General features: G+C 49.8%; 16 non-coding genes across 16 annotated transcripts; all 16 read right to left on the bottom strand.

Moving 5' to 3' along the window:
• Positions 1-4,313: 4,313 nt before the first annotated feature.
• Positions 4,314-4,432, bottom strand: LOC134132254 (5S ribosomal RNA). Its single transcript, XR_009956791.1, has one exon. It is a non-coding gene; the product is annotated as a 5S ribosomal RNA (ribosomal RNA).
• Positions 4,433-4,955: 523 nt separating this feature from the next.
• On the bottom strand, positions 4,956-5,074 carry LOC134132253 (5S ribosomal RNA). The gene has a single exon (XR_009956790.1). It is a non-coding gene; the product is annotated as a 5S ribosomal RNA (ribosomal RNA).
• A 523-nt stretch (positions 5,075-5,597) lies between these two features.
• LOC134132251 (5S ribosomal RNA) lies at positions 5,598-5,716 on the bottom strand. Its single transcript, XR_009956788.1, has one exon. It is a non-coding gene; the product is annotated as a 5S ribosomal RNA (ribosomal RNA).
• A 523-nt stretch (positions 5,717-6,239) lies between these two features.
• On the bottom strand, positions 6,240-6,358 carry LOC134132250 (5S ribosomal RNA). Its single transcript, XR_009956787.1, has one exon. It is a non-coding gene; the product is annotated as a 5S ribosomal RNA (ribosomal RNA).
• A 523-nt stretch (positions 6,359-6,881) lies between these two features.
• Positions 6,882-7,000, bottom strand: LOC134132249 (5S ribosomal RNA). The gene has a single exon (XR_009956786.1). It is a non-coding gene; the product is annotated as a 5S ribosomal RNA (ribosomal RNA).
• A 523-nt stretch (positions 7,001-7,523) lies between these two features.
• LOC134132248 (5S ribosomal RNA) lies at positions 7,524-7,642 on the bottom strand. Its single transcript, XR_009956785.1, has one exon. It is a non-coding gene; the product is annotated as a 5S ribosomal RNA (ribosomal RNA).
• Positions 7,643-8,165: 523 nt separating this feature from the next.
• Positions 8,166-8,284, bottom strand: LOC134132247 (5S ribosomal RNA). The gene has a single exon (XR_009956784.1). It is a non-coding gene; the product is annotated as a 5S ribosomal RNA (ribosomal RNA).
• A 523-nt stretch (positions 8,285-8,807) lies between these two features.
• On the bottom strand, positions 8,808-8,926 carry LOC134132246 (5S ribosomal RNA). Its single transcript, XR_009956783.1, has one exon. It is a non-coding gene; the product is annotated as a 5S ribosomal RNA (ribosomal RNA).
• A 523-nt stretch (positions 8,927-9,449) lies between these two features.
• LOC134132245 (5S ribosomal RNA) lies at positions 9,450-9,568 on the bottom strand. Its single transcript, XR_009956782.1, has one exon. It is a non-coding gene; the product is annotated as a 5S ribosomal RNA (ribosomal RNA).
• A 523-nt stretch (positions 9,569-10,091) lies between these two features.
• On the bottom strand, positions 10,092-10,210 carry LOC134132244 (5S ribosomal RNA). The gene has a single exon (XR_009956781.1). It is a non-coding gene; the product is annotated as a 5S ribosomal RNA (ribosomal RNA).
• Positions 10,211-10,733: 523 nt separating this feature from the next.
• On the bottom strand, positions 10,734-10,852 carry LOC134132243 (5S ribosomal RNA). The gene has a single exon (XR_009956780.1). It is a non-coding gene; the product is annotated as a 5S ribosomal RNA (ribosomal RNA).
• Positions 10,853-13,923: 3,071 nt separating this feature from the next.
• Positions 13,924-14,042, bottom strand: LOC134132242 (5S ribosomal RNA). The gene has a single exon (XR_009956779.1). It is a non-coding gene; the product is annotated as a 5S ribosomal RNA (ribosomal RNA).
• A 524-nt stretch (positions 14,043-14,566) lies between these two features.
• LOC134132241 (5S ribosomal RNA) lies at positions 14,567-14,685 on the bottom strand. Its single transcript, XR_009956778.1, has one exon. It is a non-coding gene; the product is annotated as a 5S ribosomal RNA (ribosomal RNA).
• A 3,074-nt stretch (positions 14,686-17,759) lies between these two features.
• Positions 17,760-17,878, bottom strand: LOC134132240 (5S ribosomal RNA). Its single transcript, XR_009956777.1, has one exon. It is a non-coding gene; the product is annotated as a 5S ribosomal RNA (ribosomal RNA).
• Positions 17,879-18,401: 523 nt separating this feature from the next.
• Positions 18,402-18,520, bottom strand: LOC134132239 (5S ribosomal RNA). Its single transcript, XR_009956776.1, has one exon. It is a non-coding gene; the product is annotated as a 5S ribosomal RNA (ribosomal RNA).
• A 3,075-nt stretch (positions 18,521-21,595) lies between these two features.
• On the bottom strand, positions 21,596-21,714 carry LOC134132238 (5S ribosomal RNA). The gene has a single exon (XR_009956775.1). It is a non-coding gene; the product is annotated as a 5S ribosomal RNA (ribosomal RNA).
• Positions 21,715-21,988: the final 274 nt, after the last annotated feature.

The following is a 21,988-nucleotide window of genomic DNA, read 5'->3' as shown; positions in this document are numbered from 1 at the left end:
CGTTCCCAGCCCTCCCTCCCCTTCCATTTTCCCATCGCTTTCTCCCCCGTCCGTACCTCCACTCCTCTCTCTGGCTCCTGCATCTCTCTCTCTCCCCCCTCTTGTGACAGTCTCCGTTTCCCCCACTCCGACCGTCGTTGTCTCCCTTACTGTCGCCCCATCTCCGTCCTGCTCCGCTCCGTCCTGCTCTCCTTCCTCCTGCATCCTCTCCTCTCCTTCCCCTTCTGCTCCTGCTGTCGGATCCGCGTCTCCGCCTCCGCCTCCGCTTCCGCTCGGGCTTCGGTCCTCGCCGTCGTCCGCCTCCTCGCTCCGGCATCCGTCTCCCGTCTTCTCCTTCTCCTGCCGCCGCTCCTCCTCCTCTTGCTCCTCCGCGCACTCTCTGGCGTAGTGACCTTGCTGGCCACACTTGAAACACCTGAAGTCCGGGCAATCTCGAACTATATGGCCCGGCTGAATGCAGAGTCGGCAGACTTTTATCTGCCTGTCATGTATCACTCTGAAGTGTTCGGCTCCTCCTGCGGTCTCAAACTTAGCCGAATACGGGAGCGACTTAACTGTCTCTGTGAACCTGACCCGCATGTATCTGGTCCCGTCCACAATCTCGGTTCCCGGCCACACCCGTCTCCTAATGTTTGACACCGGAGTCACTCCCCAGTCTAAAAGTTTCTTGATTATTGTATCGTCGCCGATGTATATCGGTAAGTTTATGAACGACACCACCATCTCGTCTTTATTTATTTCACTTGCCGTGACCGTATTGTTATGGATTTTCAGACCGTCCATCAGCTTCACCTTCCCTCCTTCAGTTCTCATTGTGAGCTCATAGTTCTTGGGGGTCTTGTATCTGCATCCGACCACCTCACCGCACTCCTCCTTCACTTTACGTAGCAGCTCCATCATAGTCACTCTATCGTCCCCTTCGATCTCCACATTCAGTGTTAACTTTTTCTCGTAGTTTATTTTGTCGTCTCGTCCGTCATCCGTGTTCTGTTTGGTGCGTCTCATCTCCGGTCCTTTTTGGTTAGCCATGCGATCAATCCGTCACTTCCCTCACAGGGAGCAGGATCCCCCAAACAGCCGGGCTGTCGGGGGGGTCTGTTCTGCTGTGAGACTCTCCGGCTGAAAACACTTTCTGCACAAACGTGGCGAACTGTCAAACTTTCAAACTTTTGCCGCTCGCTCTCACTACTCACTACTCACAGCTGACTTCCGGGGGGGGCGTGTTCAGGGTGGTATGGCCGTAAGCAAATGCTCAGCCGACCAAAGGGCTTTTTGAAGTGCCTCCAAAGCCACGCTCTGCTCCTCTGTCCACCTGTCGGGAGTGCACCTCGATTTCTCCCACCGGTCACGCACACACTCACTCACACACACACAAGCGGGACAACATGGCAACAAAACTCCACCTTGGGGTTTGCAGTGTAAAACAAAAGGGCAGTTTTTGGACTTTTGGGGGGATTTCTCCTAATTCACCCAGGAGTTCATCGTCCATTCCCAAATCAACGATGTATATGAAAAGGTACAAACCTAGTGGCTCACAGGAGGAAAGAAACATGGAAACAATACCTCCACCTCCTATCACTGGGTTTCAATGTGAATCAAAAGAGCAGATTTTGTTTTTTTCGTCCGATTTTTCGAATTTACCCTGAAGCCCATCATCAATTTGGAAATGAACGACGTATGAAGACACAGATACCTCGTGCCTCGCGGGCCAAAACGGCATGGATACATTGTGTCTGTCGCAGCGTAAAAGAGAGCAGATTCCTTGAAAAAGCTTACAGCACCTGGTATTCCCAGGCGGTCTCCCATCCAAGTACTGACCAGGCCCGACCCTGCTTAGCTTCCGAGATCAGACGAGATCGGTCGTGTTTTTTTTTTTTTTTTTTTTATTATCAAAAAATCATTTTCAATCACATTTTCCAGTCATTTACATACATAGTCAAACACGTTGCGCACAGTTTAATTTAACACATTTTTTTCTTTCATCCAAAGTGCAGCAGGAGTTCTCCATCTTCTTTTTCCCTAAGAAAGGTGCTCCCCTTAATTAACCCACTGTTAAACACATCCTTATTGACATCTTTGTTTATCATGCTTACATGTCTTTCCATAATAACTTAAATCCCATTCATTCTCCCTTCCCCAACATCTACACACTTTCTAACATTCGCATTCACTGGGATTACCACCCCCTGGATTTATCTCCCCCATTATTCACATGCATCCCACCGATCGCCCCCTCTCTCCGTCTCTCTCGCACAAATATTGTCCCAATGAGTCTCTTGTAGGCATATAATGCCAGCTTCGCACACCAGCATCATCTAGCTGCTTTCTTTTTCATTTGCCCCAATCTTTTACTCTTTCTCGTGGTTTGTGTCCTTTTCCTCACCTCACCCACTTTCTCCATGACATCTCCCTCACTCAGGGACGTATCAGAGCCTTCCCACTCCATCCCACTCTGCAGCTCCTCAGCACCCTCACTCGTTCCCCGCCCTCCTACCCCTTCCCTCTTTGCCTCACTTTCTCCCCCGCCCATCTCTCTGGCTCCTGCCTCTCCCTCTCTCTCCCTTCCGTTGACAGTCTCCGTTTCCCCCTCTCCTTCCATCGTTGTCGCCTCATCACCGTCCTGCGCCTCTCCTTCTCGCTGCTCTCCGTCCTGCTCTCCTTCCTCCTCCATCCGCACTTCTCCTGCTCCTGCTCCTTCCGCTCCTGCTGTGGGATCCGGGCCTGGACTCTCTGCTCTCTCCGTCGTCTCCCCGCTTCCCCCCGTCGGGTCAGCTCTCTGTGCTCTCTCCGTCGTCTCTTTGGTCTTTTGGTCCGCAGCGGCGCAGGAGTCCCTCTTTGTCTCTCCTCCAGGCGTCTCGGGCTCTGCACACATACACCATATCCCTCCCATGCCGCAGGTGTTACAATTGTTCTCTTCGCACTCCCGTGCGTAGTGCCCTCTCCTGCCACATTTGAAACATTTAAACTCCGGGCAGTCTCTCACCACGTGGCCCGGCTGGATGCATAGTCGGCACACCTTCACTTGTCTGTCGTGTATGACCCGAAAGTGTTCTGCCCCTCCCACTACATTAAACTTAGTAGAGTACGGTAGTGATTTCACTGTGTCTGTGAACTTGACTTTTACAAATCTTGTCCCGTCGGCAATGTCGGTGCCCGGCCACATCCTCCTCCTTATCCCGGAGACTGCCTTCACCCCCCATTCCCTCAGCCTCTCGGTTATCTCCTTGTCTTCCAAGTATATGGGGAGAGCGAGGAAAGAAACCACCATTTCGTCCGTTTGGATGTCTCTTGCCAGAATTCTGGTCTCCCCGATCATTACTCCGTCCATTAGGCGTTCTTTGCCTGTATTTGTTTGCATTGTCACCTCGTATTGTTTGGGAGTCTTATATCTGCAGCCTGTCACCACTCCACAGTCCTCTTTTATTTTTCTTAGCATGCCCATCATCGTTATTCTCTCTTCTCCGACTATGTCCACCAGCACTGTTAACTTTTTCTCATACGTTGCAGACTTCATTTTAGCTTTCTGGTCGCACTTACTTCCACTCTCCTCTCCCAGCATTTCCTCCATTCTGCTCTTGGTTTCCCGTCAAAAAGGTTCCCCCCCTGACAGCTGAAGCTGTCGGGGGGAAGTTCGTTCAGTCTCAAGTCCTTGCAACAAAATCGACCAGGATTTACCTCAAAATGTTTGTCCTTGTTCTCTCTGTGAGCTGAACAGCTGCTCTGGGGTCTCACTCAGCTCCTCTCCACAGGCTCCTCCCCTGGGCGTGTTCAGGGTGGTATGGCCGTAAGCAAATGCTCAGCCGACCAAAGGGCTTTTTGAAGTGCCTCCAAAGCCGGGCTCTGCTCCTCTGTCCACCTGTCGGGAGTGCACCTCGATTTCTCCCACCGGTCACGCACACACTCACTCACACACACACAAGCGGGACAACATGGCAACAAAACTCCACCTTGGGGTTTGCAGTGTAAAACAAAAGGGCAGTTTTTGGACTTTTGGGGGGATTTCTCCTAATTCACCCAGGAGTTCATCGTCCATTCCCAAATCAACGATGTATATGAAAAGGTACAAACCTAGTGGCTCACAGGAGGAAAGAAACATGGAAACAATACCTCCACCTCCTATCACTGGGTTTCAATGTGAATCAAAAGAGCAGATTTTGTTTTTTTCGTCCGATTTTTCGAATTTACCCTGAAGCCCATCATCAATTTGGAAATGAACGACGTATGAAGACACAGATACCTCGTGCCTCGCGGGCCAAAACGGCATGGATACATTGTGTCTGTCGCAGCGTAAAAGAGAGCAGATTCCTTGAAAAAGCTTACAGCACCTGGTATTCCCAGGCGGTCTCCCATCCAAGTACTGACCAGGCCCGACCCTGCTTAGCTTCCGAGATCAGACGAGATCGGGCGTGTTCAGGGTGGTATGGCCGTAAGCAAATGCTCAGCCGACCAAAGGGCTTTTTGAAGTGCCTCCAAAGCCGGGCTCTGCTCCTCTGTCCACCTGTCGGGAGTGCACCTCGATTTCTCCCACCGGTCACGCACACACTCACTCACACACACACAAGCGGGACAACATGGCAACAAAACTCCACCTTGGGGTTTGCAGTGTAAAACAAAAGGGCAGTTTTTGGACTTTTGGGGGGATTTCTCCTAATTCACCCAGGAGTTCCTCGTCCATTCCCAAATCAACGATGTATATGAAAAGGTCTAAACCTAGTGGCTCACAGGAGGAAAGAAACATGGAAACAATACCTCCACCTCCTATCACTGGGTTTCAATGTGAATCAAAAGAGCAGATTTTGTTTTTTTCGTCCGATTTTTCGAATTTACCCTGAAGCCCATCATCAATTTGGAAATGAACGACGTATGAAGACACAGATACCTCGTGCCTCGCGGGCCAAAACGGCATGGATACATTGTGTCTGTCGCAGCGTAAAAGAGAGCAGATTCCTTGAAAAAGCTTACAGCACCTGGTATTCCCAGGCGGTCTCCCATCCAAGTACTGACCAGGCCCGACCCTGCTTAGCTTCCGAGATCAGACGAGATCGGGCGTGTTCAGGGTGGTATGGCCGTAAGCAAATGCTCAGCCGACCAAAGGGCTTTTTGAAGTGCCTCCAAAGCCACGCTCTGCTCCTCTGTCCACCTGTCGGGAGTGCACCTCGATTTCTCCCACCGGTCACGCACACACTCACTCACACACACACAAGCGGGACAACATGGCAACAAAACTCCACCTTGGGGTTTGCAGTGTAAAACAAAAGGGCAGTTTTTGGACTTTTGGGGGGATTTCTCCTAATTCACCCAGGAGTTCATCGTCCATTCCCAAATCAACGATGTATATGAAAAGGTACAAACCTAGTGGCTCACAGGAGGAAAGAAACATGGAAACAATACCTCCACCTCCTATCACTGGGTTTCAATGTGAATCAAAAGAGCAGATTTGGTTTTTTTCGTCCGATTTTTCGAATTTACCCTGAAGCCCATCATCAATTTGGAAATGAACGACGTATGAAGACACAGATACCTCGTGCCTCGCGGGCCAAAACGGCATGGATACATTGTGTCTGTCGCAGCGTAAAAGAGAGCAGATTCCTTGAAAAAGCTTACAGCACCTGGTATTCCCAGGCGGTCTCCCATCCAAGTACTGACCAGGCCCGACCCTGCTTAGCTTCCGAGATCAGACGAGATCGGGCGTGTTCAGGGTGGTATGGCCGTAAGCAAATGCTCAGCCGACCAAAGGGCTTTTTGAAGTGCCTCCAAAGCCGGGCTCTGCTCCTCTGTCCACCTGTCGGGAGTGCACCTCGATTTCTCCCACCGGTCACGCACACACTCACTCACACACACACAAGCGGGACAACATGGCAACAAAACTCCACCTTGGGGTTTGCAGTGTAAAACAAAAGGGCAGTTTTTGGACTTTTGGGGGGATTTCTCCTAATTCACCCAGGAGTTCATCGTCCATTCCCAAATCAACGATGTATATGAAAAGGTACAAACCTAGTGGCTCACAGGAGGAAAGAAACATGGAAACAATACCTCCACCTCCTATCACTGGGTTTCAATGTGAATCAAAAGAGCAGATTTTGTTTTTTTCGTCCGATTTTTCGAATTTACCCTGAAGCCCATCATCAATTTGGAAATGAACGACGTATGAAGACACAGATACCTCGTGCCTCGCGGGCCAAAACGGCATGGATACATTGTGTCTGTCGCAGCGTAAAAGAGAGCAGATTCCTTGAAAAAGCTTACAGCACCTGGTATTCCCAGGCGGTCTCCCATCCAAGTACTGACCAGGCCCGACCCTGCTTAGCTTCCGAGATCAGACGAGATCGGGCGTGTTCAGGGTGGTATGGCCGTAAGCAAATGCTCAGCCGACCAAAGGGCTTTTTGAAGTGCCTCCAAAGCCGGGCTCTGCTCCTCTGTCCACCTGTCGGGAGTGCACCTCGATTTCTCCCACCGGTCACGCACACACTCACTCACACACACACAAGCGGGACAACATGGCAACAAAACTCCACCTTGGGGTTTGCAGTGTAAAACAAAAGGGCAGTTTTTGGACTTTTGGGGGGATTTCTCCTAATTCACCCAGGAGTTCATCGTCCATTCCCAAATCAACGATGTATATGAAAAGGTACAAACCTAGTGGCTCACAGGAGGAAAGAAACATGGAAACAATACCTCCACCTCCTATCACTGGGTTTCAATGTGAATCAAAAGAGCAGATTTTGTTTTTTTCGTCCGATTTTTCGAATTTACCCTGAAGCCCATCATCAATTTGGAAATGAACGACGTATGAAGACACAGATACCTCGTGCCTCGCGGGCCAAAACGGCATGGATACATTGTGTCTGTCGCAGCGTAAAAGAGAGCAGATTCCTTGAAAAAGCTTACAGCACCTGGTATTCCCAGGCGGTCTCCCATCCAAGTACTGACCAGGCCCGACCCTGCTTAGCTTCCGAGATCAGACGAGATCGGGCGTGTTCAGGGTGGTATGGCCGTAAGCAAATGCTCAGCCGACCAAAGGGCTTTTTGAAGTGCCTCCAAAGCCGGGCTCTGCTCCTCTGTCCACCTGTCGGGAGTGCACCTCGATTTCTCCCACCGGTCACGCACACACTCACTCACACACACACAAGCGGGACAACATGGCAACAAAACTCCACCTTGGGGTTTGCAGTGTAAAACAAAAGGGCAGTTTTTGGACTTTTGGGGGGATTTCTCCTAATTCACCCAGGAGTTCATCGTCCATTCCCAAATCAACGATGTATATGAAAAGGTACAAACCTAGTGGCTCACAGGAGGAAAGAAACATGGAAACAATACCTCCACCTCCTATCACTGGGTTTCAATGTGAATCAAAAGAGCAGATTTGGTTTTTTTCGTCCGATTTTTCGAATTTACCCTGAAGCCCATCATCAATTTGGAAATGAACGACGTATGAAGACACAGATACCTCGTGCCTCGCGGGCCAAAACGGCATGGATACATTGTGTCTGTCGCAGCGTAAAAGAGAGCAGATTCCTTGAAAAAGCTTACAGCACCTGGTATTCCCAGGCGGTCTCCCATCCAAGTACTGACCAGGCCCGACCCTGCTTAGCTTCCGAGATCAGACGAGATCGGGCGTGTTCAGGGTGGTATGGCCGTAAGCAAATGCTCAGCCGACCAAAGGGCTTTTTGAAGTGCCTCCAAAGCCACGCTCTGCTCCTCTGTCCACCTGTCGGGAGTGCACCTCGATTTCTCCCACCGGTCACGCACACACTCACTCACACACACACAAGCGGGACAACATGGCAACAAAACTCCACCTTGGGGTTTGCAGTGTAAAACAAAAGGGCAGTTTTTGGACTTTTGGGGGGATTTCTCCTAATTCACCCAGGAGTTCATCGTCCATTCCCAAATCAACGATGTATATGAAAAGGTACAAACCTAGTGGCTCACAGGAGGAAAGAAACATGGAAACAATACCTCCACCTCCTATCACTGGGTTTCAATGTGAATCAAAAGAGCAGATTTTGTTTTTTTCGTCCGATTTTTCGAATTTACCCTGAAGCCCATCATCAATTTGGAAATGAACGACGTATGAAGACACAGATACCTCGTGCCTCGCGGGCCAAAACGGCATGGATACATTGTGTCTGTCGCAGCGTAAAAGAGAGCAGATTCCTTGAAAAAGCTTACAGCACCTGGTATTCCCAGGCGGTCTCCCATCCAAGTACTGACCAGGCCCGACCCTGCTTAGCTTCCGAGATCAGACGAGATCGGGCGTGTTCAGGGTGGTATGGCCGTAAGCAAATGCTCAGCCGACCAAAGGGCTTTTTGAAGTGCCTCCAAAGCCGGGCTCTGCTCCTCTGTCCACCTGTCGGGAGTGCACCTCGATTTCTCCCACCGGTCACGCACACACTCACTCACACACACACAAGCGGGACAACATGGCAACAAAACTCCACCTTGGGGTTTGCAGTGTAAAACAAAAGGGCAGTTTTTGGACTTTTGGGGGGATTTCTCCTAATTCACCCAGGAGTTCATCGTCCATTCCCAAATCAACGATGTATATGAAAAGGTACAAACCTAGTGGCTCACAGGAGGAAAGAAACATGGAAACAATACCTCCACCTCCTATCACTGGGTTTCAATGTGAATCAAAAGAGCAGATTTTGTTTTTTTCGTCCGATTTTTCGAATTTACCCTGAAGCCCATCATCAATTTGGAAATGAACGACGTATGAAGACACAGATACCTCGTGCCTCGCGGGCCAAAACGGCATGGATACATTGTGTCTGTCGCAGCGTAAAAGAGAGCAGATTCCTTGAAAAAGCTTACAGCACCTGGTATTCCCAGGCGGTCTCCCATCCAAGTACTGACCAGGCCCGACCCTGCTTAGCTTCCGAGATCAGACGAGATCGGGCGTGTTCAGGGTGGTATGGCCGTAAGCAAATGCTCAGCCGACCAAAGGGCTTTTTGAAGTGCCTCCAAAGCCACGCTCTGCTCCTCTGTCCACCTGTCGGGAGTGCACCTCGATTTCTCCCACCGGTCACGCACACACTCACTCACACACACACAAGCGGGACAACATGGCAACAAAACTCCACCTTGGGGTTTGCAGTGTAAAACAAAAGGGCAGTTTTTGGACTTTTGGGGGGATTTCTCCTAATTCACCCAGGAGTTCATCGTCCATTCCCAAATCAACGATGTATATGAAAAGGTACAAACCTAGTGGCTCACAGGAGGAAAGAAACATGGAAACAATACCTCCACCTCCTATCACTGGGTTTCAATGTGAATCAAAAGAGCAGATTTTGTTTTTTTCGTCCGATTTTTCGAATTTACCCTGAAGCCCATCATCAATTTGGAAATGAACGACGTATGAAGACACAGATACCTCGTGCCTCGCGGGCCAAAACGGCATGGATACATTGTGTCTGTCGCAGCGTAAAAGAGAGCAGATTCCTTGAAAAAGCTTACAGCACCTGGTATTCCCAGGCGGTCTCCCATCCAAGTACTGACCAGGCCCGACCCTGCTTAGCTTCCGAGATCAGACGAGATCGGGCGTGTTCAGGGTGGTATGGCCGTAAGCAAATGCTCAGCCGACCAAAGGGCTTTTTGAAGTGCCTCCAAAGCCGGGCTCTGCTCCTCTGTCCACCTGTCGGGAGTGCACCTCGATTTCTCCCACCGGTCACGCACACACTCACTCACACACACACAAGCGGGACAACATGGCAACAAAACTCCACCTTGGGGTTTGCAGTGTAAAACAAAAGGGCAGTTTTTGGACTTTTGGGGGGATTTCTCCTAATTCACCCAGGAGTTCCTCGTCCATTCCCAAATCAACGATGTATATGAAAAGGTCTAAACCTAGTGGCTCACAGGAGGAAAGAAACATGGAAACAATACCTCCACCTCCTATCACTGGGTTTCAATGTGAATCAAAAGAGCAGATTTGGTTTTTTTCGTCCGATTTTTCGAATTTACCCTGAAGCCCATCATCAATTTGGAAATGAACGACGTATGAAGACACAGATACCTCGTGCCTCGCGGGCCAAAACGGCATGGATACATTGTGTCTGTCGCAGCGTAAAAGAGAGCAGATTCCTTGAAAAAGCTTACAGCACCTGGTATTCCCAGGCGGTCTCCCATCCAAGTACTGACCAGGCCCGACCCTGCTTAGCTTCCGAGATCAGACGAGATCGGGCGTGTTCAGGGTGGTATGGCCGTAAGCAAATGCTCAGCCGACCAAAGGGCTTTTTGAAGTGCCTCCAAAGCCGGGCTCTGCTCCTCTGTCCACCTGTCGGGAGTGCACCTCGATTTCTCCCACCGGTCACGCACACACTCACTCACACACACACAAGCGGGACAACATGGCAACAAAACTCCACCTTGGGGTTTGCAGTGTAAAACAAAAGGGCAGTTTTTGGACTTTTGGGGGGATTTCTCCTAATTCACCCAGGAGTTCCTCGTCCATTCCCAAATCAACGATGTATATGAAAAGGTACAAACCTAGTGGCTCACAGGAGGAAAGAAACATGGAAACAATACCTCCACCTCCTATCACTGGGTTTCAATGTGAATCAAAAGAGCAGATTTTGTTTTTTTCGTCCGATTTTTCGAATTTACCCTGAAGCCCATCATCAATTTGGAAATGAACGACGTATGAAGACACAGATACCTCGTGCCTCGCGGGCCAAAACGGCATGGATACATTGTGTCTGTCGCAGCGTAAAAGAGAGCAGATTCCTTGAAAAAGCTTACAGCACCTGGTATTCCCAGGCGGTCTCCCATCCAAGTACTGACCAGGCCCGACCCTGCTTAGCTTCCGAGATCAGACGAGATCGGGCGTGTTCAGGGTGGTATGGCCGTAAGCAAATGCTCAGCCGACCAAAGGGCTTTTTGAAGTGCCTCCAAAGCCGGGCTCTGCTCCTCTGTCCACCTGTCGGGAGTGCACCTCGATTTCTCCCACCGGTCACGCACACACTCACTCACACACACACAAGCGGGACAACATGGCAACAAAACTCCACCTTGGGGTTTGCAGTGTAAAACAAAAGGGCAGTTTTTGGACTTTTGGGGGGATTTCTCCTAATTCACCCAGGAGTTCCTCGTCCATTCCCAAATCAACGATGTATATGAAAAGGTACAAACCTAGTGGCTCACAGGAGGAAAGAAACATGGAAACAATACCTCCACCTCCTATCACTGGGTTTCAATGTGAATCAAAAGAGCAGATTTGGTTTTTTTCGTCCGATTTTTCGAATTTACCCTGAAGCCCATCATCAATTTGGAAATGAACGACGTATGAAGACACAGATACCTCGTGCCTCGCGGGCCAAAACGGCATGGATACATTGTGTCTGTCGCAGCGTAAAAGAGAGCAGATTCCTTGAAAAAGCTTACAGCACCTGGTATTCCCAGGCGGTCTCCCATCCAAGTACTGACCAGGCCCGACCCTGCTTAGCTTCCGAGATCAGACGAGATCGGGCGTGTTTTTTTTTTTTTTTTTTTTTTTTATTATCAAAAAATCATTTTCAATCACATTTTCCAGTCATTTACATACATAGTCAAACACGTTGCGCACAGTTTAATTTAACACATTTTTTTCTTTCATCCAAAGTGCAGCAGGAGTTCTCCATCTTCTTTTTCCCTAAGAAAGGTGCTCCCCTTAATTAACCCACTGTTAAACAAATCCTTATTGACATCTTTGTTTATCATGCTTACATGTCTTTCCATAATAAATTAAATCCCATTCATTCTCCCTTCCCCAACATCTACACACTTTCTAACATTCGCATTCACTGGGATTACCACCCCCTGGATTTATCTCCCCCATTATTCACATGCATCCCACTGATCGCCCCCTCTCTCAGTCTCTCTCGCACAATTATTGTCCCAATGAGTCTCTTGTAGGCATATAATGCCAGCTTCGCACACCAGCATCATCTAGCTGCTTTCTTTTTCATTTGCCCCAATCTTTTACTCTTTCTCGTGGTTTGTGTCCTTTTCCTCACCTCACCCACTTTCTCCATGACATCTCCCTCACTCAGGGACGTATCAGAGCCTTCCCACTCCATCCCACTCTGCAGCTCCTCAGCACCCTCACTCGTTCCCCGCCCTCCTACCCCTTCCCTCTTTGCCTCACTTTCTCCCCCGCCCATCTCTCTGGCTCCTGCCTCTCCCTCTCTCTCCCTTCCGTTGACAGTCTCCGTTTCCCCCTCTCCTTCCATCGTTGTCGCCTCATCACCGTCCTGCGCCTCTCCTTCTCGCTGCTCTCCGTCCTGCTCTCCTTCCTCCTCCATCCGCACTTCTCCTGCTCCTTCTCCTTCCGCTCCTGCTGTGGGATCCGGGCCTGGACTCTCTGTTCTCTCCGTCGTCTCCCCGCTTCCCCCCGTCGGGTCAGCTCTCTGTGCTCTCTCCGTCGTCTCTTTGGTCTTTTGGTCCGCAGCGGCGCAGGAGTCCCTCTTTGTCTCTCCTCCAGGCGTCTCGGGTTCTGCACACATACACCATATCCCTCCCATGCCGCAGGTGTTACAATTGTTCTCTTCGCACTCCCGTGCGTAGTGCCCTCTCCTGCCACATTTGAAACATTTAAACTCCGGGCAGTCTCTCACCACGTGGCCCGGCTGGATGCATAGTCGGCACACCTTCACCTGTCTGTCGTGTATGACCCGAAAGTGTTCTGCCCCTCCCGCTACATTAAACTTAGTAGAGTACGGTAGTGATTTCACTGTGTCTGTGAACTTGACTTTTACAAATCTTGTCCCGTCGGCAATGTCGGTGCCCGGCCACATCCTCCTCCTTATCCCGGAGACTGCCTTCACCCCCCATTCCCTCAGCCTCTCCGTTATCTCCTTGTCTTCCAAGTATATGGGGAGAGCGAGGAAAGAAACCACCATTTCGTCCGTTTGGATGTCTCTTGCCAGAATTCTGGTCTCCCCGATCATTACTCCGTCCATTAGGCGTTCTTTGCCTGTATTTGTTTGCATTGTCACCTCGTATTGTTTGGGAGTCTTATATCTGCAGCCTGTCACCACTCCACAGTCCTCTTTTATTTTTCTTAGCATGCCCATCATCGTTATTCTCTCTTCTCCGACTATGTCCACCAGCACTGTTAACTTTTTCTCATACGTTGTAGACTTCATTTTAGCTTTCTGGTCGCACTTACTTCCACTCTCCTCTCCCAGCATTTCCTCCATTCTGCTCTTGGTTTCCCGTCAAAAAGGTTCCCCCCCTGACAGCTGAAGCTGTCGGGGGGAAGTTCGTTCAGTCTCAAGTCCTTGCAACAAAATCGACCAGGATTTACCTCAAAATGTTTGTCCTTGTTCTCTCTGTGAGCTGAACAGCTGCTCTGGGGTCTCACTCAGCTCCTCTCCACAGGCTCCTCCCCTGGGCGTGTTCAGGGTGGTATGGCCGTAAGCAAATGCTCAGCCGACCAAAGGGCTTTTTGAAGTGCCTCCAAAGCCGGGCTCTGCTCCTCTGTCCACCTGTCGGGAGTGCACCTCGATTTCTCCCACCGGTCACGCACACACTCACTCACACACACACAAGCGGGACAACATGGCAACAAAACTCCACCTTGGGGTTTGCAGTGTAAAACAAAAGGGCAGTTTTTGGACTTTTGGGGGGATTTCTCCTAATTCACCCAGGAGTTCATCGTCCATTCCCAAATCAACGATGTATATGAAAAGGTACAAACCTAGTGGCTCACAGGAGGAAAGAAACATGGAAACAATACCTCCACCTCCTATCACTGGGTTTCAATGTGAATCAAAAGAGCAGATTTGGTTTTTTTCGTCCGATTTTTCGAATTTACCCTGAAGCCCATCATCAATTTGGAAATGAACGACGTATGAAGACACAGATACCTCGTGCCTCGCGGGCCAAAACGGCATGGATACATTGTGTCTGTCGCAGCGTAAAAGAGAGCAGATTCCTTGAAAAAGCTTACAGCACCTGGTATTCCCAGGCGGTCTCCCATCCAAGTACTGACCAGGCCCGACCCTGCTTAGCTTCCGAGATCAGACGAGATCGGGCGTGTTCAGGGTGGTATGGCCGTAAGCAAATGCTCAGCCGACCAAAGGGCTTTTTGAAGTGCCTCCAAAGCCGGGCTCTGCTCCTCTGTCCACCTGTCGGGAGTGCACCTCGATTTCTCCCACCGGTCACGCACACACTCACTCACACACACACAAGCGGGACAACATGGCAACAAAACTCCACCTTGGGGTTTGCAGTGTAAAACAAAAGGGCAGTTTTTGGACTTTTGGGGGGGATTTCTCCTAATTCACCCAGGAGTTCATCGTCCATTCCCAAATCAACGATGTATATGAAAAGGTACAAACCTAGTGGCTCACAGGAGGAAAGAAACATGGAAACAATACCTCCACCTCCTATCACTGGGTTTCAATGTGAATCAAAAGAGCAGATTTTGTTTTTTTCGTCCGATTTTTCGAATTTACCCTGAAGCCCATCATCAATTTGGAAATGAACGACGTATGAAGACACAGATACCTCGTGCCTCGCGGGCCAAAACGGCATGGATACATTGTGTCTGTCGCAGCGTAAAAGAGAGCAGATTCCTTGAAAAAGCTTACAGCACCTGGTATTCCCAGGCGGTCTCCCATCCAAGTACTGACCAGGCCCGACCCTGCTTAGCTTCCGAGATCAGACGAGATCGGGCGTGTTCAGGGTGGTATGGCCGTAAGCAAATGCTCAGCCGACCAAAGGGCTTTTTGAAGTGCCTCCAAAGCCGGGCTCTGCTCCTCTGTCCACCTGTCGGGAGTGCACCTCGATTTCTCCCACCGGTCACGCACACACTCACTCACACACACACAAGCGGGACAACATGGCAACAAAACTCCACCTTGGGGTTTGCAGTGTAAAACAAAAGGGCAGTTTTTGGACTTTTGGGGGGATTTCTCCTAATTCACCCAGGAGTTCATCGTCCATTCCCAAATCAACGATGTATATGAAAAGGTACAAACCTAGTGGCTCACAGGAGGAAAGAAACATGGAAACAATACCTCCACCTCCTATCACTGGGTTTCAATGTGAATCAAAAGAGCAGATTTGGTTTTTTTCGTCCGATTTTTCGAATTTACCCTGAAGCCCATCATCAATTTGGAAATGAACGACGTATGAAGACACAGATACCTCGTGCCTCGCGGGCCAAAACGGCATGGATACATTGTGTCTGTCGCAGCGTAAAAGAGAGCAGATTCCTTGAAAAAGCTTACAGCACCTGGTATTCCCAGGCGGTCTCCCATCCAAGTACTGACCAGGCCCGACCCTGCTTAGCTTCCGAGATCAGACGAGATCGGGCGTGTTTTTTTTTTTTTTTTTTTTTTTTTTTATTATCAAAAAATCATTTTCAATCACATTTTCCAGTCATTTACATACATAGTCAAACACGTTGCGCACAGTTTAATTTAACACATTTTTTTCTTTCATCCAAAGTGCAGCAGGAGTTCTCCATCTTCTTTTTCCCTAAGAAAGGTGCTCCCCTTAATTAACCCACTGTTAAACACATCCTTATTGACATCTTTGTTTATCATGCTTACATGTCTTTCCATAATAAATTAAATCCCATTCATTCTCCCTTCCCCAACATCTACACACTTTCTAACATTCGCATTCACTGGGATTACCACCCCCTGGATTTATCTCCCCCATTATTCACATGCATCCCACTGATCGCCCCCTCTCTCCGTCTCTCTCGCACAATTATTGTCCCAATGAGTCTCTTGTAGGCATATAATGCCAGCTTCGCACACCAGCATCATCTAGCTGCTTTCTTTTTCATTTGCCCCAATCTTTTACTCTTTCTCGTGGTTTGTGTCCTTTTCCTCACCTCACCCACTTTCTCCATGACATCTCCCTCACTCAGGGACGTTTCAGAGCCTTCCCACTCCATCCCACTCTGCAGCTCCTCAGCACCCTCACTCGTTCCCAGCCCTCCTACCCCTTCCCTCTTTGCCTCACTTTCTCCCCCGCCCATCTCTCTGGCTCCTGCCTCTCCCTCTCTCTCCCTTCCGTTGACAGTCTCCGTTTCCCCCTCTCCTTCCATCGTTGTCGCCTCATCACCGTCCTGCGCCTCTCCTTCTCGCTGCTCTCCGTCCTGCTCTCCTTCCTCCTCCATCCGCACTTCTCCTGCTCCTGCTCCTTCCGCTCCTGCTGTGGGATCAGGGCCTGGACTCTCTGCTCTCTCCGTCGTCTCCCCGCTTCCCCCCGTCGGGTCAGCTCTCTGTGCTCTCTCCGTCGTCCCTTTGGTCTTTTGGTCCGCAGCGGCGCAGGAGTCCCTCTTTGTCTCTCCTCCAGGCGTCTCGGGCTCTGCACACATACACCATATCCCTCCCATGCCGCAGGTGTTACAATTGTTCTCTTCGCACTCCCGTGCGTAGTGCCCTCTCCTGCCACATTTGAAACATTTAAACTCCGGGCAGTCTCTCACCACGTGGCCCGGCTGGATGCATAGTCGGCACACCTTCACCTGTCTGTCGTGTATGACCCGAAAGTGTTCTGCCCCTCCCACTACATTAAACTTAGTAGAGTACGGTAGTGATTTCACTGTGTCTGTGAACTTGACTTTTACAAATCTTGTCCCGTCGGCAATGTCGGTGCCCGGCCACATCCTCCTCCTTATCCCGGAGACTGCCTTCACCCCCCATTCCCTCAGCCTCTCGGTTATCTCCTTGTCTTCCACGTATATGGGGAGAGCGAGGAAAGAAACCACCATTTCGTCCGTTTGGATGTCTCTTGCCAGAATTCTGGTCTCCCCGATCATTACTCCGTCCATTAGGCGTTCTTTGCCTGTATTTGTTTGCATTGTCACCTCGTATTGTTTGGGAGTCTTATATCTGCAGCCTGTCACCACTCCACAGTCCTCTTTTATTTTTCTTAGCATGCCCATCATTGTTATTCTCTCTTCTCCGACTATGTCCACCAGCACTGTTAACTTTTTCTCATACGTTGTAGACTTCATTTTAGCTTCCTGGTCGCACTTACTTCCACTCTCCTCTCCCAGCATTTCCTCCATTCTGCTCTTGGTTTCCCGTCAAAAAGGTTCCCCCCCTGACAGCTGAAGCTGTCGGGGGGAAGTTCGTTCAGTCTCAAGTCCTTGCAACAAAATCGACCAGGATTTACCTCAAAATGTTTGTCCTTGTTCTCTCTGTGAGCTGAACAGCTGCTCTGGGGTCTCACTCAGCTCCTCTCCACAGGCTCCTCCCCCGGGCGTGTTCAGGGTGGTATGGCCGTAAGCAAATGCTCAGCCGACCAAAGGGCTTTTTGAAGTGCCTCCAAAGCCGGGCTCTGCTCCTCTGTCCACCTGTCGGGAGTGCACCTCGATTTCTCCCACCGGTCACGCACACACTCACTCACACACACACAAGCGGGACAACATGGCAACAAAACTCCACCTTGGGGTTTGCAGTGTAAAACAAAAGGGCAGTTTTTGGACTTTTGGGGGGATTTCTCCTAATTCACCCAGGAGTTCATCGTCCATTCCCAAATCAACGATGTATATGAAAAGGTACAAACCTAGTGGCTCACAGGAGGAAAGAAACATGGAAACAATACCTCCACCTCCTATCACTGGGTTTCAATGTGAATCAAAAGAGCAGATTTGGTTTTTTTCGTCCGATTTTTCGAATTTACCCTGAAGCCCATCATCAATTTGGAAATGAACGACGTATGAAGACACAGATACCTCGTGCCTCGCGGGCCAAAACGGCATGGATACATTGTGTCTGTCGCAGCGTAAAAGAGAGCAGATTCCTTGAAAAAGCTTACAGCACCTGGTATTCCCAGGCGGTCTCCCATCCAAGTACTGACCAGGCCCGACCCTGCTTAGCTTCCGAGATCAGACGAGATCGGGCGTGTTCAGGGTGGTATGGCCGTAAGCAAATGCTCAGCCGACCAAAGGGCTTTTTGAAGTGCCTCCAAAGCCGGGCTCTGCTCCTCTGTCCACCTGTCGGGAGTGCACCTCGATTTCTCCCACCGGTCACGCACACACTCACTCACACACACACAAGCGGGACAACATGGCAACAAAACTCCACCTTGGGGTTTGCAGTGTAAAACAAAAGGGCAGTTTTTGGACTTTTGGGGGGATTTCTCCTAATTCACCCAGGAGTTCATCGTCCATTCCCAAATCAACGATGTATATGAAAAGGTACAAACCTAGTGGCTCACAGGAGGAAAGAAACATGGAAACAATACCTCCACCTCCTATCACTGGGTTTCAATGTGAATCAAAAGAGCAGATTTTGTTTTTTTCGTCCGATTTTTCGAATTTACCCTGAAGCCCATCATCAATTTGGAAATGAACGACGTATGAAGACACAGATACCTCGTGCCTCGCGGGCCAAAACGGCATGGATACATTGTGTCTGTCGCAGCGTAAAAGAGAGCAGATTCCTTGAAAAAGCTTACAGCACCTGGTATTCCCAGGCGGTCTCCCATCCAAGTACTGACCAGGCCCGACCCTGCTTAGCTTCCGAGATCAGACGAGATCGGGCGTGTTCAGGGTGGTATGGCCGTAAGCAAATGCTCAGCCGACCAAAGGGCTTTTTGAAGTGCCTCCAAAGCCGGGCTCTGCTCCTCTGTCCACCTGTCGGGAGTGCACCTCGATTTCTCCCACCGGTCACGCACACACTCACTCACACACACACAAGCGGGACAACATGGCAACAAAACTCCACCTTGGGGTTTGCAGTGTAAAACAAAAGGGCAGTTTTTGGACTTTTGGGGGGATTTCTCCTAATTCACCCAGGAGTTCATCGTCCATTCCCAAATCAACGATGTATATGAAAAGGTACAAACCTAGTGGCTCACAGGAGGAAAGAAACATGGAAACAATACCTCCACCTCCTATCACTGGGTTTCAATGTGAATCAAAAGAGCAGATTTTGTTTTTTTCGTCCGATTTTTCGAATTTACCCTGAAGCCCATCATCAATTTGGAAATGAACGACGTATGAAGACACAGATACCTCGTGCCTCGCGGGCCAAAACGGCATGGATACATTGTGTCTGTCGCAGCGTAAAAGAGAGCAGATTCCTTGAAAAAGCTTACAGCACCTGGTATTCCCAGGCGGTCTCCCATCCAAGTACTGACCAGGCCCGACCCTGCTTAGCTTCCGAGATCAGACGAGATCGGGCGTGTTTTTTTTTTTTTTTTTTTTTTTTTTTATTATCAAAAAATCATTTTCAATCACATTTTCCAGTCATTTACATACATAGTCAAACACGTTGCGCACAGTTTAATTTAACACATTTTTTTCTTTCATCCAAAGTGCAGCAGGAGTTCTCCATCTTCTTTTTCCCTAAGAAAGGTGCTCCCCTTAATTAACCCACTGTTAAACACATCCTTATTGACATCTTTGTTTATCATGCTTACATGTCTTTCCATAATAAATTAAATCCCATTCATTCTCCCTTCCCCAACATCTACACACTTTCTAACATTCGCATTCACTGGGATTACCACCCCCTGGATTTATCTCCCCCATTATTCACATGCATCCCACTGATCGCCCCCTCTCTCCGTCTCTCTCGCACAATTATTGTCCCAATGAGTCTCTTGTAGGCATATAATGCCAGCTTCGCACACCAGCATCATCTAGCTGCTTTCTTTTTCATTTGCCCCAATCTTTTACTCTTTCTCGTGGTTTGTGTCCTTTTCCTCACCTCACCCACTTTCTCCATGACATCTCCCTCACTCAGGGACGTTTCAGAGCCTTCCCACTCCATCCCACTCTGCAGCTCCTCAGCACCCTCACTCGTTCCCAGCCCTCCTACCCCTTCCCTCTTTGCCTCACTTTCTCCCCCGCCCATCTCTCTGGCTCCTGCCTCTCCCTCTCTCTCCCTTCCGTTGACAGTCTCCGTTTCCCCCTCTCCTTCCATCGTTGTCGCCTCATCACCGTCCTGCGCCTCTCCTTCTCGCTGCTCTCCGTCCTGCTCTCCTTCCTCCTCCATCCGCACTTCTCCTGCTCCTGCTCCTTCCGCTCCTGCTGTGGGATCAGGGCCTGGACTCTCTGCTCTCTCCGTCGTCTCCCCGCTTCCCCCCGTCGGGTCAGCTCTCTGTGCTCTCTCCGTCGTCTCTTTGGTCTTTTGGTCCGCAGCGGCGCAGGAGTCCCTCTTTGTCTCTCCTCCAGGCGTCTCGGGCTCTGCACACATACACCATATCCCTCCCATGCCGCAGGTGTTACAATTGTTCTCTTCGCACTCCCGTGCGTAGTGCCCTCTCCTGCCACATTTGAAACATTTAAACTCCGGGCAGTCTCTCACCACGTGGCCCGGCTGGATGCATAGTCGGCACACCTTCACCTGTCTGTCGTGTATGACCCGAAAGTGTTCTGCCCCTCCCACTACATTAAACTTAGTAGAGTACGGTAGTGATTTCACTGTGTCTGTGAACTTGACTTTTACAAATCTTGTCCCGTCGGCAATGTCGGTGCCCGGCCACATCCTCCTCCTTATCCCGGAGACTGCCTTCACCCCCCATTCCCTCAGCCTCTCGGTTATCTCCTTGTCTTCCACGTATATGGGGAGAGCGAGGAAAGAAACCACCATTTCGTCCGTTTGGATGTCTCTTGCCAGAATTCTGGTCTCCCCGATCATTACTCCGTCCATTAGGCGTTCTTTGCCTGTATTTGTTTGCATTGTCACCTCGTATTGTTTGGGAGTCTTATATCTGCAGCCTGTCACCACTCCACAGTCCTCTTTTATTTTTCTTAGCATGCCCATCATCGTTATTCTCTCTTCTCCGACTATGTCCACCAGCACTGTTAACTTTTTCTCATACGTTGTAGACTTCATTTTAGCTTCCTGGTCGCACTTACTTCCACTCTCCTCTCCCAGCATTTCCTCCATTCTGCTCTTGGTTTCCCGTCAAAAAGGTTCCCCCCCTGACAGCTGAAGCTGTCGGGGGGAAGTTCGTTCAGTCTCAAGTCCTTGCAACAAAATCGACCAGGATTTACCTCAAAATGTTTGTCCTTGTTCTCTCTGTGAGCTGAACAGCTGCTCTGGGGTCTCACTCAGCTCCTCTCCACAGGCTCCTCCCCCGGGCGTGTTCAGGGTGGTATGGCCGTAAGCAAATGCTCAGCCGACCAAAGGGCTTTTTGAAGTGCCTCCAAAGCCGGGCTCTGCTCCTCTGTCCACCTGTCGGGAGTGCACCTCGATTTCTCCCACCGGTCACGCACACACTCACTCACACACACACAAGCGGGACAACATGGCAACAAAACTCCACCTTGGGGTTTGCAGTGTAAAACAAAAGGGCAGTTTTTGGACTTTTGGGGGGGATTTCTCCTAATTCACCCAGGAGTTCATCGTCCATTCCCAAATCAACGATGTATATGAAAAGGTACAAACCTAGTGGCTCACAGGAGGAAAGAAACATGGAAACAATACCTCCACCTCCTATCACTGGGTTTCAATGTGAATCAAAAGAGCAGATTTTGTTTTTTTCGTCCGATTTTTCGAATTTACCCTGAAGCCCATCATCAATTTGGAAATGAACGACGTATGAAGACACAGATACCTCGTGCCTCGCGGGCCAAAACGGCATGGATACATTGTGTCTGTCGCAGCGTAAAAGAGAGCAGATTCCTTGAAAAAGCTTACAGCACCTGGTATTCCCAGGCGGTCTCCCATCCAAGTACTGACCAGGCCCGACCCTGCTTAGCTTCCGAGATCAGACGAGATCGGGCGTGTTCAGGGTGGTATGGCCGTAAGCAAATGCTCAGCCGACCAAAGGGCTTTTTGAAGTGCCTCCAAAGCCGGGCTCTGCTCCTCTGTCCACCTGTCGGGAGTGCACCTCGATTTCTCCCACCGGTCACGCACACACTCACTCACACACACACAAGCGGGACAACATGGCAACAAAACTCCACCTTGGGGTTTGCAGTGTAAAACAAAAGGGCAGTTTTTGGACTTTTGGGGGGATTTCTCCTAATTCACCCAGGAGTTCATCGTCCATTCCCAAATCAACGATGTATATGAAAAGGTAC

This window comes from Pungitius pungitius, chromosome 7, assembly GCF_949316345.1.
Source record: "Pungitius pungitius chromosome 7, fPunPun2.1, whole genome shotgun sequence".
NCBI lineage: Eukaryota > Metazoa > Chordata > Actinopteri > Perciformes > Gasterosteidae > Pungitius > Pungitius pungitius.
The sequence above is the reverse complement of the archived record's forward strand: the minus strand, read 5'-3'. Positions and strand labels throughout refer to the sequence as shown.